Below are 15,783 nucleotides of genomic sequence, written 5' to 3'. Positions count from 1 at the left end.
GAGCTGGGGTGACGGGGACCCGCTGAGAGGCGCGTGTCCCCCAATCCCTTACACTTACAATCCTGCCCAATTTTTGGTTAAAATCCAGTTTTGAAAGGTTCAATCTGCCATCTTGATTAAAAATGACTTCCAATTGTATCCAAACAGACAAAAACCTTCTCTTTGATCTCAGGAGCCATCCGGCAAAATATGGTTATGATATCTTGAGGTATACAAATGCAGCGAACAGACAGGCAACTTTCCAACATATACTGTATAGTAGAATATAGATACATTAGATTATATACAGATAGTTAGATAGACACACAGAGAGACAGAGACAGACACACAGAGAGAGAGACAGAGAGAGAGGGAGAGGGAAACAGAGCGAGAGACAGGCACACAGACAGACATACAGAGAGACATATATATATATATATATATATATATATATATATATATATATATATATTGTGACAGAAACCAGGGGTTGGTAATAAACTCCATATACAGGGCTCCCAGGATACTGAACAGTTTCTGTCCTGTCTAAGCTGAACAGGGCAGCCTCGTGGTACAGGCACTCCATTCCACAGTTTGTCTGCTGCCTGTTTTCTGTCACCTGTCATGCTGATTAGAGTTCAGGTATATAAGACCTGTTTCCTGTTTCCTCTGGGCCCCGCCCAAGAGCCTGGAAGGCTGTTGAACTGCAGAGGGGTGAGAAAGCCTCTTTCCCAAATCGCTTCATTCATTCTGTTAGTTTGTCTAAAGACTGCAAAGGTACTTATTTTGTTGGTGGAAGTGGACAAGCCACTTCCAACTCTGAGTCAGGGACATCTAAGTTTAAGTTATCGCTCAGACGAGCAGCTTTTTGTTTGGCTTTGTTTTCTGTTTAAACTGTGGCAGTCTCAGTGCCTGGGACTGAATAAACCAGGCATAGCCTGTTTAAAGGAACAGTACGTGACGTCTCATCATTTAACCTACCCTAAAAGACCGTGTTCTAACAGTCCCGGACAGACGGCGGAGCCCCGGAGTAAGCCGTTTGTCACATATGGTGGAGAATGCGGGCAGAACACTAAAAGGTCTGGGGGTTAAAGAACTTTAAAGAAAAAAAAAAAAAAAAAAAAAGTTTTTTTTTTCTCTCTCTCCAAACAAGATGGAAGACGTGGTGAGTGCGCTGGTACGCAATGTCGCTGTCCAGAGAGACGCGAATGAAGCCCTGCAACAGGCGAATGCAAACCAGCAAGAGACAAACCGCTTGCTGAAAGAGGAGCAACAGCGGTTCGCTCAGGGCTTACAGCAGGAACTCGAGATCCTGAGGGAGACTATCAGTAACCTTCCACTGGCAGCGGCAGCCCCAGTTCCGAAAATGACCAGGGCAAGCCACTACCTTCAGAAGATGGGACCCTCGGATGATGTGGAAGCCTATCTTCTCACGTTTGAACGCACGGCACAGAGAGAGGGATGGCCAGAAGCTGAGTGGGCTGGTCTAATCGCACCCTTCCTAAGCGGCGAACCCCAGAAGGCTTACTTTGATCTAGAGCCAGCCGAAGCTAACGTCTATGCAAAATTGAAGTTCGAGATCCTCGCCCGCCTCGGCGTAACCACAGCTGTTCGCGCCCAAAGGTTTCACGCATGGTCCTTCACGATGGATAAAGCCACCCGAAGCCAGATGTATGACCTCATCCACCTCGCCCGGAAGTGGCTACAACCCGAGATCAACTCAGCAAGCCACATCGTGGAACGGTTGGTCATGGACCAGTTCTTGAGGAAACTTCCCTCTGCCTTACGCCATTGGGTCAGTCGGAGTGACCCCCACAATGCGGATGAGCTTGTGGCCCTCGTAGAAAGGTACAATGCAGCAGGAGAGCACCCGCAACCCACAGTCGTGGAGCAACCCCACTACCCGAGGTTCCAGGACTCTTCCAGAGACGGTAAAAGGGTACCGGGGTTAAGGGGAGCTGAAGAGCGGCGACCACCTTCACGCAGCACCAGCAACAGTGGTTCGCACACTAAGGGCAATAGCCAACATGGGGAGCCGGGAAAAGGCTCTAAGTGGGACACAGACTATGTACCTAAATGTGTAAATTGTCATGAGAGGGGCCACACAGCAAAAATCTGCCCACTAAATGATGAGCCCATGCAATGCAACAGCGTGGAACCTTATTCGCTGTTGTCCCAATGTATGGGCCCTAGCCCAGAGGACCCCTTGAATAACCATCTGTGGGCATTTGTAAAGGTTAATGGTAAGAGGGTTCGGGCACTTCTTGACTCTGGGAGTATGGTCACACTAGTGTCCGAATACCTATTGCCCATTAAGAAGAAACAGGTAAACAGTTCACAAAGAGTGGCAATTTGTTGTATACATGGGGATAATCATGAATATTCCACTGTTGATGTTTTTTTTGAAACAGAATTTGGTTCTTTAGATTTCAAGGTGGGTGTTGTACCCAAACTGGCACATGATGTGTTAATAGGGACCGACTTTCCCCATTTTCTAAAAATGTGGTCCCCAGCTCAGAATAGCGCCCAGAGTTCAATAGCAGACCATAACGAAGTGTTAGAAGAAACAAATCCTTTCCCTTTTTCAGAAATGGAGGTTGACGAGGGCCCAAATAAGAAAGGGGAAAAGGAGGAGTGCTGTGAAATTTCCTTCCCCATCACTACTTTGGTAGGGAATACCCCAAATCAAGATGTTGATCAGGCACTTACCACCCCAGTACAGGATAAGACCCTCGCTGACCTAGAGGTCAGTCCTGGGAGTTTTAAGAAGGCCCAGTGGGAGGACCCCACATTAGCGGTAGCAAGGGGAAATATACGGGACCAGAATAGTACTCATGGCCAACCAGATAGGTCACTTGCTTACCCCTACTTCGAGGTAGAGAACGACCTAGTATATCGGGTTGATAAAAGAAAATCAGTTACAACTAAACAATTGTTGGTACCACGGACATTCCGTAACGTAGTATTACACCTCGCACATAGTCATCCATTGGGGGGACACCTAGGGGTGGAAAAGACAAAAGAAAAGGTTCTCCGAAGCTTTTATTGGCCTGGGGTTCTGGCAGAAATTACAAACTATTGTTCCTCATGCCCAGAATGTCAGATCACCGCCCCGTTCAAAGCATACCGCAGCCCATTGGTACCCCTTCCCATAATAGAGGTACCATTTGACCGGATTGCTATGGATCTAGTAGGACCCCTAATAAAGTCTGCTAGGGGACATCAGCATATATTGGTAATATTAGATTATGCTACCCGATATCCGGAGGCAGTTCCCCTACGTAGCACCTCTGCTAAAAACATAGCAAAAGAGTTAGTACTTCTGTTTTCCCGGGTCGGAATTCCTAAAGAGATCTTATCTGACCAGGGAACACCATTTATGTCCCAAGTAACAAAAGAGCTATGTAAACTCCTAAAAATCAAGCATCTCAGAACCTCAGTCTATCATCCACAAACAGATGGTTTAGTGGAAAGGTTCAATAAAACCTTAAAGAGCATGTTACGCCGGGCGGTCGATAAGGATGGGAAAAACTGGGACTGTTTGTTACCATACCTGTTATTTGCCATTAGGGAAGTTCCCCAGTCATCCACAGGCTTCTCCCCGTTTGAACTATTGTATGGCCGACATCCAAGGGGCTTACTGGATATAGCCAAAGAAACTTGGGAACACGAGGTTACCCCTTACAGAAGTGTAATAGAGCATGTTGCCCAAATGCAGGACCGCATTGCTGCAGTCCTACCCATAGTGAGGGAACACATGGAGAAAGCTCAAGAAGCACAAAGGAATACGTATAATAAGGGTGCTAGGGTCAGAATTTTTTTTCCAGGTGATAGGGTACTAGTTCTGGTTCCCACCGTGGAGAGTAAATTCCTTGCTAAATGGCATGGGCCATATGAGGTCTTGGAAAGAGTGGGAGAAGTAAATTATAGGGTAAGGCAGCCAGGTAGGAGGAAACCTGAGCAAATTTACCATATAAACCTACTCAAGCCCTGGAAAGATAGAGAGGTCTTGTTAACCCTAGTACCCCCAGGTCCGTCAGAGAATCAAGAAACTGACCCAGAGGTTAGCATAGCTGAAACACTGTCCGTGCATCAGAAACGAGAGGTCCAGAGTTTAGTGAGAAGGAACAAAGAAATCTTCTCTACACAGCCAGGTAAAACTAACGTAATTAAACATGACATAGTCTCTGAACCGGGGGTCCGAGTTAACCTTAAACCGTACCGAATCCCAGAGGCCAAGAGAGAGGCTATAAGTTTAGAGGTTAAAAAAATGCTAAAACTAGGCGTAATTGAGGAATCCCAAAGTGGGTGGAACAGCCCTATAGTTTTAGTCCCAAAGCCAGACGGTACAACAAGGCTTTGTAATGACTACCGGAAACTAAACGCGGTGTCAAAATTTGATACTTATCCTATGCCCAGGGTGGATGAACTTGTAGAGAGACTGGGCAAAGCCCGATATCTCACAACCCTAGACCTAACAAAAGGGTACTGGCAGGTTCCCCTCACAGAAAGGGCAAAAGAAAAAACAGCCTTCTCAACCCCAGACGGCCTCTTTCAATATAAGGTGCTGCCTTTTGGCTTACATGGAGCTCCCGCCACATTCCAAAGAATGATGGATAAAATTTTAAAACCACATGTTCGGTACGCTGCCGCCTACCTGGATGATGTGGTAATCCATAGTGAAGATTGGCAGTCCCACCTTCCAAAGGTCCAAGCTGTGCTCGACGCAGTTCGGTCTGCTGGACTAACTGCTAACCCCGCTAAATGCACTATTGGTCTGGAGGAGGCCAAGTATCTGGGGTATTCTATTGGTAGAGGGTTACTCAAACCACAAACACTCAAAGTAGAGGCGATACAAAATTGGCCAAGGCCAGTCACAAAAAAACAAGTAAGGACCTTTTTGGGGTTAATTGGCTACTATAGGAGGTTTATTCCCAATTTTGCAACTAAGGCAACCCCACTAACCGACCTCACAAAAGCAAGAGGACCGCTAATGGTAAAGTGGTCCCCCGAAGCCGAACAGGCCTTTAGAAGCCTGAAAGAAGCTCTCTGTGCCCAACCAGTGTTGGTCACACCTGACTTCTCCAAAGAGTTCGTAGTCCAAACCGACGCATCTGAGGTAGGGCTGGGGGCGGTACTCTCCCAGGAGTCTCAAGGGGAGGAGCACCCCATCCTTTATTTAAGTAGGAAACTAAATCCCCAGGAGAAAAATTACTCCATAGTCGAGAAAGAGTGTCTCGCAATAAAGTGGGCTGTAGAGACACTCAAGTATTATCTGTTGGGGAGAAAGTTCCGATTGGTCACAGATCATGCACCCCTTACCTGGATGTGTCAAAATAGGGAGAAGAACGCTAGGGTGACCAGGTGGTTCCTAAGCCTACAGCCCTTTAAATTTTCTGTGGAACACAGGTCGGGGCACAAACATGGCAATGCCGACGGGTTGTCAAGGATGCACTCCCTAATATCCATGGTCGCTCACCCCTCGAGGTCTGAGCTGGGGGGGAGGATATGTGACAGAAACCAGGGGTTGGTAATAAACTCCATATACAGGGCTCCCAGGATACTGAACAGTTTCTGTCCTGTCTAAGCTGAACAGGGCAGCCTCGTGGTACAGGCACTCCATTCCACAGTTTGTCTGCTGCCTGTTTTCTGTCACCTGTCATGCTGATTAGAGTTCAGGTATATAAGACCTGTTTCCTGTTTCCTCTGGGCCCCGCCCAAGAGCCTGGAAGGCTGTTGAACTGCAGAGGGGTGAGAAAGCCTCTTTCCCAAATCGCTTCATTCATTCTGTTAGTTTGTCTAAAGACTGCAAAGGTACTTATTTTGTTGGTGGAAGTGGACAAGCCACTTCCAACTCTGAGTCAGGGACATCTAAGTTTAAGTTATCGCTCAGACGAGCAGCTTTTTGTTTGGCTTTGTTTTCTGTTTAAACTGTGGCAGTCTCAGTGCCTGGGACTGAATAAACCAGGCATAGCCTGTTTAAAGGAACAGTACGTGACGTCTCATCATTTAACCTACCCTAAAAGACCGTGTTCTAACAGTCCCGGACAGACGGCGGAGCCCCGGAGTAAGCCGTTTGTCACAATATACACAGTAGGGCCCTGCTTTTCGGCACCCCACTTTTCGGCATTCCACTCATACAGCTGTACCGAAAAGGGGGCCGCCATGTCTGCGCATGCGCAGAACGGGGGCTGCCGAGGTTCGCGCAGGCGCAGAACGGGGGGTGTCAAGGTCGCGTATGCGCAGAGGGGGGATTGCAGGTCTGCGCATGCGCAGACGCCGAAAATCACCTGTTCCACTTTCAACCAATTTTCGCTTTGCGCCAGGGCCATAGAACGAACCCGCCGTATTAGTGGGGCCTGTCTGTATATATATATATATATATATATGTGTAATACGAGCTTGAGACAAAAGGTGGCACTGAGTGCTCATTTGCATGTCATTTCCCAGAATCCCTTGCTGCAGTGGAAGCGCTGTATGCTGGGTGACAATGGGGAAAGACAGGGTTGCAGACCTGTCTAAGACATGCAAATGAACATACAGTAATATTTACAGTTGCTTTATATATATATATATATATATATATATATATATATATATATATATATATATATATATAGGGCTTGACAAATTTGAAAAAATGCTACTCGCCGGACAAAAAAGAAAGGGACTCGCCCGCAGCCTCGCCCCACCTCCCCCATTTTCTTTTTATCCCACTGTACAACTGAGCATTTGAACCTTGATTATATGGTTATATATGATTGATGATTATATATTAAGAGCAAAATTATAACGTGCTTTTGGTTAGGTGAACAATTGATCACATAGCACAACATTATGTGCGTAACTGGAATAAAATGGGATCACTGGATGAATAGAACAGACAGATGCACAACCCTAGTTGTAACAGGGAAGGAGAAGTGCTAGCCCTGATAAAGTGTCATGGGACACGAAACGCGTTGGTGACGTCATTACGCAGCGACACCCGGCCGTGACTACGATCCGCTTGTGTAGCTGTTGGGGCCCTGCCTGCCACGAGGAGCACAAAGGGGAATTTTAGTGCTTAAGGTCTGTTTATTCATAACATCTTGCTTTCCTAGCACTTCTCCTTCCCTGTTACAACTAGGGTTGTGCATCTGGGTGTTTACATCCCTCATTCCTGTGTGGCTAGGTCTCTTGTGTAATTTATTTGTGTCATTTTAGACAAGGTTATTAATATATTATTGTATTATGTGTATTTTTGTATGATGAATGATTTTTCATGATAAAAATATATGTATTAATTCTGTTTTTTTTTGGTTTCATTTTCATGCGCTCCTATTTTTGTTTTTTATATTGCTGATTATGCCCCGCTGATCACGGGAGATTGGGAGCTGCGGGGTGACATCGGGTAGCCGTGAGAGGGGGGTCGTTTGGAGAGACAGCGCGCTCAATACAAATTTTCTATGAATAGAACAGAGCTTGGATTTAGGAATAGAGAAAGTAATTGAATAGATTAATAAGTTTCACAATAAGTGATTGTTACGCCGGTGCTGCCCGCAGACCAGACCCGTCCCCTGTGCTGAGGTGGGACGTAGGGATACACGCACCCGCAGCAAAGGGAGCGTGTCCGGAGTGTGGTGTTAGCGTTGCCAGGCCAGGGATAGTAAGGAAGACAATACTTGCCGGTACCGGTAGTAGAAAAGGAGTAGTTATTGCCGTTGCCAAGATCAGGGATTGGAGAGTTGTGGATGGTCGAAGGTATAAGCCGTGTTACAGGGATGCCAGAAGTCCCGAAGTCCAAGTAGAGCCGAAGTCGAGAGCCAGAGGGGGTAGTCGTCCAATCCGCGTCAATACCTGAGGAGTCACTGAGAGAGTATTCAAATGCTTCCATACAGAACTATGTCGAGCGACGAGTGATGGGAAGCACAGGCATAATAAAGCTGGACAGGCCAATGGGAAGAGGGGGCAGGCCTGGAGGACTGCAAGGAGTCCTCCCTGATAGGAGGGAGGTGTTACAGCCCAGCTGAGTGTAGTTATTGATTTGCATGGAACTGTGTGATGCTTGGGGGCGACGCCTCACTGCAGGAGCAGTTAAAAGTGCTCTGTTAGGCGTGTGCTCTGTAAGCTGGGAATGCCTGCACATAACGTCTGGTGCTGGCGTGCGTGTGTGCGTGGATTCGGTGACTGACGCGCGTATGCGCATGGGGTCAGAGACAGACGCACGTGTGCGCATAGAGCGCGGAGCTGGGGACACAAGCAGAGGCTGTGGTTCAACGGGCACCTCTTCGGTTGGTGCAATCCTGTGATGGCGAGGAGCCAGAGTGCCAGTGGCAGACAACGGAGGTATGTGGGAATTGCGCTGCAGACGCTTGGACGCCTGAGTACCGACGGGAGGTGAGTAATGGTCGCACTGACGGCGCTTAGACACCAGATTCCTTACAGTACCCCCCTCTTCAGGAACGGCCTCAGGACGGTCCTTAAATGGTTTGTTTGGAAACTTCTTCCTGAAAGTCTTCAGAAGAACCGGAGCGTGGATATCACGAAGTGGAACCCAAGACCTTTCTTCTGGGCCGAAACCCTTCCAGTGCACGAGGAACTGCAGTTGACCCCTGGATATGCGAGAATCGAGCAGGGACTGGACCTCATATTCTTCCCTATTCTGGGTAATAACCGGATCAGGCCTACGGTTATGGTTGGGGAAGAAATGACTGGATACGAATGGCTTGAGTAGAGATGTGTGAAACACGTTTGGTATCTTCATGCTGTCGGGAAGTTGAAGCCGGAATGCTACCGGATTAATCTGTTCAGTTATCGGAAAAGGGCCCAGGAACCTCGGCGCCAATTTTGGGGAAGGTACCTTCAAATAAATGTTTCTTGAGGACAGCCATACCATATCCCCTGGCTTGTATCTGGGTGCCGGACGGCGGTGGCGATCTGCCTGATGTTTGGCCCGTTGAGAGGCGGTAAGAAGAGCAGACTGAATCTTGGACCATGCTGATTGCAGAGATGTGACGCGGTCATCTACAGCCGGGACTCTGGAAGGAATGTTAGAGACGGGAAGACCTGGGGGATGAAAACCATAATTGATGAAAAATGGCGACTCTCGGGTGGACTCGTTGGTAGCGGAGTTAAAAGCATATTCAGCCCATGGAAAAAGTTGTGCCAATCATCCTGAGAATTGGAAATGAAACACCTCAGGTATTTTTCCAGGGACTGATTGACCCTTTCTGTTTGACCATTGGACTGAGGATGGTAGGCTGAGGAAAAAGAAGAAGAGATCCCTAGTCTTTTGGTAAAAGTTCTCCAAAATCTGGATACGAACTGTGACCCTCTGTCAGACACGATGGACGAAGGAATACCATGAATGCGAAAGATGTGATCAGTGAAGATATCAGCAAGGGCGGGTGAGGTGGGAAGTCCTTTGAGCGGGATAAAGTGAGCCATCTTAGAAAAACGATCCACCACCACTAAAATCGTATTCATCCCTTTGGACCTTGGCAACTCCACAATAAAATCCATTGATATGTGTGACCATGGACCTTCTGGGATGGGCAGAGGAAGGAGAAGACCGTGAGGCCTTTGATGAATTGTCTTGTTTTGCGCACAGACTGGACAAGCGTGCGTATATTCGAAAATGTCTTTGGACATCTTGGGCCACCAAAAGTTGCGACGTATAAGGTCCAAAGTCTTTTTGTAGCCAGGATGACCAGCTGCTCTCGAGGCATGTCCCCAATCCAGAACCTCGGGTATGAAATTAGGTCTCACGAAGAGCTTTCCCCTGGGGACCTTCAGGTTCTTTGGAATGGACCTTTGTGACTTGACGATCTTGTCAAAGCTTCTGAAGGAAGATGCGGCGAAAATCTTCTCGTGAGGTAAAATGGTCTCCATGGAATCTTCTGGTCTCTCTTCGGAAGCATGTTGTCTTGAGAGAGCATCGGCTTTGACATTTTTAGTCCCAGGAATATATGACAGTTGGAAATTAAATCTGGAAAAGAACAAAGACCAGCGGGCTTGCCGTGGACCCAGACGGCGAGCGTTCTCTATATATAATAAATTCTTATGGTCTGTGAGGATGGTGAACGGTTCCCTCGACCCTTCCAGGAGATGCCTCCATTCTTGAAGTGCCATTTTAACGGCCAGTAACTCTCTGTTCCCCACGTCGTAGTTCCTCTCCGCTGAGGTAAATTTCTTCGAAAAGAATGCGCAGGGATGCAATTTTTCTTGGGGTGAAGGTCTCTGGGATAGAATCGCACCGGCGCCTGAATCAGAGGCGTCCACCTCCAACACGAAAGGGAGATCAGTGTTGGGGTGATGGAGAACCGGTGCGGAAACAAAAGCCTCCTTAAGTGTGTTGAAGGCGGTATTGGCCTCTGGTGACCAAGCCGAGGGATCGGCCCCCTTCTTCGTAAGGGCTGTGATAGGTGCAACAATTCTGGAGAAATCTCGGATAAACTTGCGGTAGTAGTTCGCAAATCCCAGGAAGCGCTGGACGGATTTAAGAGAGTCAGGTCTAGGCCAGTTAGTAACGGCTTTTAATTTGTCCGGATCCATCATGAAACCATCGCTGGAAATAATGTAGCCTAGAAACTGGGTCGAAGTCTGATGGAAGGTACATTTCTCCATCTTGGCATATAAGCGATGTTCATGAAGGCGAGAGAGTACGTAGGATGTATGTCCTGTAAATTCTTTGAAAAAATCAGGATATCATCCAGATAGACTATGACAAAGTCGTTGAGTACTTTACGGAAGACATCGTTAATGAAATCTTGAAAAACGGCCGGAGCATTACACAGTCCGAAAGGCATCACAAGGTATTCGTAGTGGCCACTATGCGTGTTGAAGGCCGTTTTCCATTCGTCTCCTTGACGTATGCGTACAAGATTATAAGCTCCCCTGAGGTCCAGCTTGGAGAAGACTTTGGCACCTTGCAACCTATCAAAAAGTTCAGTGATAAGGGGGAGTGGGTAGCGATTCTTTACGGTGATGCGGTTAAGCCCTCTATAATCAATACAAGGTCTTAATGTTCCATCCTTCTTCTTTACGAAGAAGAACCCTGCTCCAGCTGGTGAAGTAGATGGACGAATAAAACCTTTCTTCAGGTTCTCCTGGATGTACTCGTCCATAGCCTTAGTTTCAGGGAGAGACAGAGGATAAGTCTTGGACTTAGGTAATGTGTAACCAGGAATCAGGTCAATAGGACAGTCATATGACCTGTGTGGGGGTAGAAGGTCAGATTGTACCTTATTAAATACGTCCAGAAACTGGTGGTAAACCGTAGGGAGGTTCGTCTCAGGAACGGTGGTATTCGCTAGGAGTCGCTGTGGTTCGCCTGACCTTGGTTCCCAAGTGATGGGGTTGGTAGATGTCCAATTGATCCGTGGGTTGTGTAGTTGTAACCATGGCAAACCTAGGGTTATGGGTGTTCCCGGAGCCTGAATTACGTCGAGGGTCAGGATTTCCTTGTGATTATCAGAAGAAAGTACAACCGGGACCGTCTCTAATGAGATAAATGTAGGCGTGAGTGGATGCCCATCAATTCCGACCAAGGCGATGGGGATCTTTTTCTCCACGAGCGGTATCTGGTAGTGTTTGGCGAACTCTTGATCCACGAAATTGCCTCCGGCTCCGGAGTCTATGAAGGCTACTGTGGAGACGCGGAACTTACGGCCTGAGAGGCACACGGGTATAGTGAGTTTCTTAGGGAATCCTTTTTGGGGAAGGGGACGAGGAGACATAACACCCACGAAGAGCCCCTTCATACTCACTGGGTGTTCCCGTTTTCCAGAGATGGAGGACATTCTTGGGTCAGATGTTTTTGCAGGTCCGCAATAACAGCACAATTCCCTGGCGCGGCGGAATTGCCGTATTGGTGTGCGAACCCGTTGAACCCCCAACTGCATCGGTTCGGACGAGTCCAAGGAAGAACGGAGCGGTGAAGTGGACCTGGGGACTGGAGTAGTGCTGAGAGAGACAGACGAAGAGGTTACCGAGCGAGTGCGCTGGCGCTCCGTGCGGCGTACCTGAATACGTTGGTCCACTCTAATCGCCAGAGTGATGAGGTCCTCCAAAAGACCTGGCCTGGGTTGGAGAGCAAGTACATCCTTGATGCTGTCTGACAGTCCTTGCCAGAATACGGCGACGTAGGCCTCCTGTTCCCAGTTGGTCTCTGCTGCAAGGGTCCGGAACTCTATGGCGTATTCAGTCACCAGTCTTCGCCCTTGAGTAATCTGTAAAAGAGAAGAAGACGCCACCTCCCGACGTGCGGGGGAATCAAACACTTGCCTGAATTCCGTCTTGAAGGCTGAGTAATTTGGGTAAGGTCATCTCGCCGCTCCCAGATGGGGGAGGCCCAAGCCAGTGCGCTACCCGTCAACAGATTATAAACGTAGGCCACCTTCTTTCGGCCATTTCAAATTGTACCTCACATTGATTAATGAAGCCCCGAAAATCTTAAGATTCACCTGCGTAAGGTTTGGGGTTAGGAATCCACATATCTAATTCAGTCTGGTCTGCGTCTTGTGGGCTCGACATAATGTTACGCCAGTGCTGCCCGCAGACCAGACCCGTCCCCTGTGCTGAGGTGGGACGTAGGGATACACGCACCCGCAGCAAAGGGAGCACGTCCGGAGTGTGGTGTTAGTGTTGCCAGGCCAGGTATAGTAACGAAGACAATACTTGCCGGTACCGGTAGTAGAAAAGGAGTAGTTATTGCCGTTGCCAAGATCAGGGATTGGAGAGTTGCAGGTGGTCGAAGGTATAAGCCGTGTTACAGGGATGCCAGAAGTCCCGAAGTCCAAGTAGAGCCGAAGTCGAGAGCCAGAGGGGGTAGTCGTCCAATCCGCGTCAATACCTGAGGAGTCACTGAGAGAGTATTCAAATGCTTCCATACAGAACTATGTCGAGCGACGAGTGATGGGAAGCACAGGCATAATAAAGCTGGACAGGCCAATGGGAAGAGGGGGCAGGCCTGGAGGACTGCAAGGAGTCCTCCCTGATAGGAGGGAGGTGTTACAGCCCAGCTGAGTGTAGTTATTGATTTGCATGGAACTGTGTGATGCTTGGGGGCGACGCCTCACTGCAGGAGCAGTTAAAAATGCTCTGTTAGGCGTGTGCTCTGTAAGCTGGGAATGCCTGCACATAACGTCTGGTGCTGGCGTGCGTGTGTGTGGATTCGGTGACTGACGCGCGTATGCGCATGGGGTCAGAGACAGACGCACGTGTGCGCATAGAGCGCGGAGCTGGGGACACAAGCAGAGGCTGCGGTTCAACGGGCACCTCTTCGGTTGGTGCAATCCTGTGATGGCGAGGAGCCAGAGTGCCAGTGGCAGACAACGGAGGTATGTGGGAATTGCGCTGCAGACGCTTGGACGCCTGAGTACCGACGGGAGGTGAGTAATGGTCGCGCTGACGGCGCTTAGACACCAGATTCCTTACAGTGATATTGTTGGGATAGAGAAGGAAGATCCCAAGTGTTTCTTATTAATGTGAGTTATATCTTTGTGTTTTGTTTCCTTTATTTTGGCGCAGCTGCCTTTTCCCCTTGTAGCCCTTTTTCTGACACGCTAAAGCGACTACGGGTAACTGCACGCACCTGCGGCTCCAGGAGATATGAGCCTCCGCTAGCTGGGAGCCTGGGGTAATACTTATAGCGCAGCGCCTCCACTTACCCAGGATCCCCGTGATGTGAGATTCCCCTGGGCAAGAAACATATACACACACATGTATGATGCAACCAACTTTACTATATGCACAATAACCTTAGCCCACTATCATATTAATACACACGCAGCATATAACCCAACACATATCCTATAATGCAATATAACTTTAACGCAGCTAAATGCTAATGTCCTTACACCTTGAGTGGCTCGGCCACGCTCTTAATGAGTATGTCCGGGTCCGGCCACCGCGTGCCCCACACACCGTGTCCTTGCGCTAGTAGTTAGAATAACTCAGTGTATTAGGCCTTTGGTCACTCACTAGTGTCCTCAAAGAGTTACGCCTAATGCGGGATCAGCGCCTGTTGGTGCACTTTACGTAAATACCTTCCGGTCACGGCGGTGACCGGTAATGCTTCGAAAAGGATCAGCCGAATCCTTGCTTGTCTTTGATGTCTGCAGTGCAGCTGTCTGGTCCCAAGCAGCTCACCAGCAAACCTGCTCCGCACGCTTGTCCCTAACTGTCTACACAGTAAGGTGACTGATTGCTACCACTATGGGCGTCCCTGCAGCACAGCAACCTACTGTGACACAGCAACCTACTGTCTCCTAAGGGCCTGCGGGGTAAAGCTAGCCTATGCAGGCGGGTCACAGACCCCCTGCACGCATACACCCTCCTCCTTTACCTTCCAGAACCCCTCTGACTAGCGTGACCTCTTCCCCACGCTTCCCTTTCCTGTCCCTGTCCCTGTCATCCTAGCCTTCTGATTGGTTCTTCACATCAGGTGACTGCCCAGGAGCTCATGGGAATTGTAGTTTCTCCACGGAGCCTCTCTGCCTAATCTGCACAGACACACAGCTCAACTATTGCATCACACTGCCTGTCTCACTCTGCTAGGGCACACTGCAACACTGTTGCAAACACTCCACAAGCTTCTCACTGAACAGAGTCAAACACCAACTGAACACACACTGAACATACATATGAGGTTCCTACCACATCCTTACACCCTCTATAGATTATATAGGAAATGTTGCATCTCTGGCAGTCTCAGCACCCACCATACTACATGTATTTGTGTGTTTTGATGTGTTAATTTTCCAGCTTGTGGATTTTACTAAATGTAACAAGAAGGATGCCAGAGCCCTTTTGATTTGGACTTAATTCACCAATTATATTTAAGGGACACACACACACACACATACACACACACATCCTTACCAACAAAGACACACACACACACACAAAGCCCTGCTCTCCTCCTCCCTCTTACCGGCAACAGCTGTTCTAATGTGAGAAGCCATGCGCCCCCACCCCTCCCCCCACAACTCGTCTGCAGCTAAAATGCACTCGCCCGAGGCGAGTGAGCGAGCACATTTGTTAAGCCCTGGTAATATGTATGAATCCGGTATGAAGACAAAATGTCAAAGTATACAGTATATTTGCAATGGTTTTGTCTTTCCATACATATTATATTGCAAGATACAAGAGAAGATGAGGCGGAGCATCTGCCCGATGAAAAGGTAACAGGCCGGTTCTACTTGAATCATTACAAACGCTTTATTGGCATGGGAAGCAACATTGACACACTCTTACGCGTTTCGAATGGCTTAACCGTGCTTTATCAAAGAGTACTATTAGGATTTATCTTGGCTGCTCGTTTTACACTAACCTCAAGCTTGAGGGTAGTGATTGTTGCCATACTACTGTGACATTTAGAGTCTAAGTGTCGGCGGGGGACATTAAGAACTGACAGCTGTGGTGATTGTGGATTTCATTTGCTAGCTGTACGCAGCTTTGAATTTGGCGGTGTTTTTTCAGTTGCGCCACTAGGGGGCGTGGGGCTCCCTTTTTTTCTACATATTATATTGCATAATTTTCTTAATTGTTTTTTTTCCGATAGATTCAGTTACATTGGGATGGTATATTGGCAGTGCAGCTGTACGGAGTTTGGATACAGTGCGTGCTTGTAAAACAGACCCTGAGCTTTAATGTACTATGTTTTACTCAAGGCCCACCCCATGATCTCTGTCCCTTTTTCATTTTTGCTTTCAGGGCTACTTTTGCAAATAAAATACACATTCATTACAATGCAGCTATCAAACATCCTAGAGAAGTTGTTAGATGTCCGAAAGCTTACAGATTCAGCTGTTTGCCCACAGT

At 48.1% G+C, this 15,783-nt stretch overlaps 1 protein-coding gene across 4 annotated transcripts in view; it reads left to right on the top strand.

Annotated features, from left to right (window-relative positions):
* LOC142466888 (deoxynucleoside triphosphate triphosphohydrolase SAMHD1-like) overlaps positions 1-15,783 on the top strand; it is a 349,482-nt gene that overhangs the window by 142,629 nt on the left and 191,070 nt on the right. The window lies entirely within an intron of this gene.

Source organism: Ascaphus truei, chromosome 15 (genome assembly GCF_040206685.1).
Source record: "Ascaphus truei isolate aAscTru1 chromosome 15, aAscTru1.hap1, whole genome shotgun sequence".
Classification (NCBI taxonomy): Eukaryota; Metazoa; Chordata; class Amphibia; order Anura; family Ascaphidae; genus Ascaphus; species Ascaphus truei.
The sequence above is the reverse complement of the archived record's forward strand: the minus strand, read 5'-3'. Positions and strand labels throughout refer to the sequence as shown.